Raw genomic sequence first — 3248 nt, forward strand, 5'->3', positions numbered from 1 at the left:
AGCTTTTAACATGTGGTCTATACCCCCTCACAAAATAGTTGTAAGGCAAGTTAAGTCTAGAAAATCCTGCCGATTAAATCCCCATCTTGGAGAAACACAATGGTCTTTAGCATATTAAAGGCTCTGAGAAGTTCTGTAGTTAAAAAAACTCCCAGCAGCTCTTTTTGTACAACTCAGTTTCCCACACTCGTTTGACCTCAGAACTCTTTTTGCCTGAAAACTGTCGGCCTCTCACAGATCTGGTCTCCTCCAACCACAGACCAACTATATCACTCACTCAAGTTAATACCCAACTTTTACTTATTATTTTATACACTCCTGGGTTTTTTTACTTTAATAGTAAATATACTGGGGAAAAAAACTAGTCCTACTGACCTCCTCAAAAGGGGTGTGGCAGGGTGCCCCCAACTAGCCTTTGCTTCTTCTTCCTAGAAGGACAGAAGAATGACAGCTTCACAAGGACATCTCTTCCTCACACTTACAATTCTGTTTTTATTGTCTTAAGACAGCCTACGGCCTCTTCCCATTTTGTGAGTACAGCCAAACACGTCCTCTACACAAATGGCTTTCAAGACAAGCCGAAAAGAAGTCACCATCAGGAAACCGCATCAAAGATGTTCACATAGCTTGTGAGGCAGGTGTCATTGCACTTCCGTGGGTTTGAGTCCTGCCATGACCAGGGAACGTTATTTCATCTGGCTATAGTCTCAGTTCCCTCACCTGTTCAATGGGGTGCCCGCAGTATCTGCCCAAGACTGTTTGGAGGTTTACGTGAGATCCACGTGTAGCATTTAGGATGGTGTGCAGTGCAGCTCCAATACCTCCTGAGCACTTACTGTTACTGTTACTATCACTAGAATGAGAGCTCTGTGTAGACATCAACTTTGTTTTGTTCACTGCTGTACCCCCAGTGTTTAGAACAGGGGCTGGCACATAGTAGATGCTTAGTAAAGATTCACTGACTGACTGAGAAATTGAATGGATGGTCTTCTCTGTATGGACAGCAAAGCATGTTTCTGAGAATCAGATTCCAGCTGAGCAGGCACCAGGTTAGAAATGAGCTGCTTTCTGCAGGGCGAGGCTTTCACTTCCTCTGCCCTATCCTCCCTGTGCATCAGTGGGGAGCCAGCACCCAAGAGGATATATAAGTCACAATGTGGAACTCAGAAGCAGAGCGTGAGGCAATTTCCTGGAAGGTGACGGTGTCATCTGAACGTTTCAGGCCTCGAGGTTCCAAGCCTTGTGGATTTCTATTCCTGGTTATTGCATGCAGGTCTGTGTTTGCCCCAGCCGGAGAGTTGCCAGCATGAGAACCACTTGTGCAGTATCACAGGAATGAAGCTGCCTCTGGAGCTGCTTTCCGGAAGGGGAAGTAGTCCTCGCTGTCAAAGCAGGACCAAGAGCCCTTTGGCCACCTTAGCATTCTTGCCCCCCAAAGGCTCCACATTCCTTCCTCTGGGGTTTGCACCACAAAATGGCATGTGAACCCTTAGCCTGCTGGTGTTGATTTTATTTTCTCTTGAGGAAACAAAACCGAGGCACTAGACCAAAATAAGCAGCCCAGATGTTGTGCTGACCCGGCTCTGCTGGGAAGCCGTGATATTGATTTGCCCCTGGCCTCCCTTTGCCTTCAGTAACCTCAACTCTGCCTGGGATACCTAAGCTGAGTGGTTGATTCCTCTCCATTCCGTGGCAGTGTGTTCATCCAGACACCTACACCCACGTTGTTTTATTCCTAAAGGAGCCAGGGTTTACCTAGACTTTGGTATTTTTAAGGACTGTGAGTGGCCCAGCCCTCCTGGTGTCTGGTGACACCCCAAGGAGAGTCTACTTGTCTCGCCGTCTCTGGCTGGAGGACCCGGTGGCAACCAGTCTAGGGAGTGGCAAAGGCCTGAGCAAAACTTGCGTGACCAGCCAGACTCATGGCCTTAGCCCTCTGGCCCAGAATGTCTTAGGCTGGGGATAGTTAGGATTGGGGAGGGATGCACATCAAGACTGATCTCTGCAGAGGGGGTGGACAGAAATGCTGGAGGCCTGCAGCTGAACGCTGTCTTTCAGGAAGTACAGCTGGAAAGAGAGGTTAGCTGTGAATCAGCCAGGCCTGAGATTCCTCAGCCTCTCCCATGGGGTCCTAACAGCCAGTTTGGAGAGATCTCACGAAAGACAAAAGCCTGGATGAGCCTGTGAACTATTTCAGAGCTGACTCAGCTTTTCTCAGTTCTGCAGCTTCCATTTTCCCCAGTCCCTGGGTCATTTGCTTCTCATATCCAGAAAGTCTTCTCTGAGAGCATGGAGTTCTTGAGGGCATATGGTTCAGAAGAAGACCAGCAACCACCCCACCCCCCGCCCGCCATCCCCACAACACTCTTGTTCTAGGAGCACAGTGGGTGTGCAGACAGACGGTCCTTTCCAACTCAGAGATTCCCCCAAGAGAGCACATTCTAGCCCTAACAGTTGAAGAGACCAGCCTGCCTCTCTCCCCATGGTCAATGGTCTGGGTCGGAGACCCGTTTCACTTGGGGTGACAAGTGCATGGCCATCTACAGCTGCACTGCACCTGGCTTGTGAATATTCAGCCAGCAGTCTCCCCTGCAAATGTTATCCATGTCTCTCTTACCCCCAGCTCCCCAGGGAGTTTAAATATGGGTCTGGGTGCTTGAGATCCACAGATGACACCCATTCTCTGACCAGGCAGAGACGCTTAGCCACAGCTCACAACTCTGAGGGTGCAGTTGGAGACCGGGGAAAGGGTATCAGATTTGTGCCCTCTTGAGAGGAGTTATTTTTTCTAGTGTGACTCCCTCAAAGAAATTCCAGGACTTCCCTCTGGTGGCATGTGGCATCAGGATGTTAATAAAAGACTTAGTCCATGTAGATTGTCAAGAAACATGAAATAGATTTAGAATCACAAAGAAGTTAGGAGCTTCAAGAGAGTAAGGGCAACTACCCTGCCCTTCTAAATCTTTTTTTTTTTTTTTCAGAGACAGAGAGTGAGCAGGGGAGAGGGTCAGAGGGAGAGAAAGAATCTTAAGCAGGCACCACACACTGGACATGAAGCCTGAATGGGGGCTTGATCCCACAACCCTAGGATCATGACCTGAGCTAAAATCCAGAGTTGGACACTCAACCAACTGAACCACCCAGGTACCCCCACCCCACCCTTTTACAAAGGAGGAAACTGATGCCCACAGAGGCCACAAGGACACACAGCAGTTGAATGGCTTCCACTCTGGCAGCCTCTGCCATCT

General features: G+C 49.0%; 1 long non-coding RNA gene across 1 annotated transcript; it reads right to left on the reverse strand.

Moving 5' to 3' along the window:
- Positions 1 to 319: 319 nt before the first annotated feature.
- LOC121045327 (uncharacterized) lies at positions 320 to 3045 on the reverse strand. Its single transcript, XR_005797706.1, has 2 exons — positions 968 to 3045; positions 320 to 428 (listed from the first exon to the last, which is right to left on the reverse strand). It is a non-coding gene; the product is annotated as an uncharacterized LOC121045327 (long non-coding RNA).
- Positions 3046 to 3248: the final 203 nt, after the last annotated feature.

This window comes from Herpailurus yagouaroundi, unplaced genomic scaffold (assembly GCF_014898765.1).
Source record: "Herpailurus yagouaroundi ecotype Mexico unplaced genomic scaffold, PumYag 190, whole genome shotgun sequence".
NCBI lineage: Eukaryota > Metazoa > Chordata > Mammalia > Carnivora > Felidae > Herpailurus > Herpailurus yagouaroundi.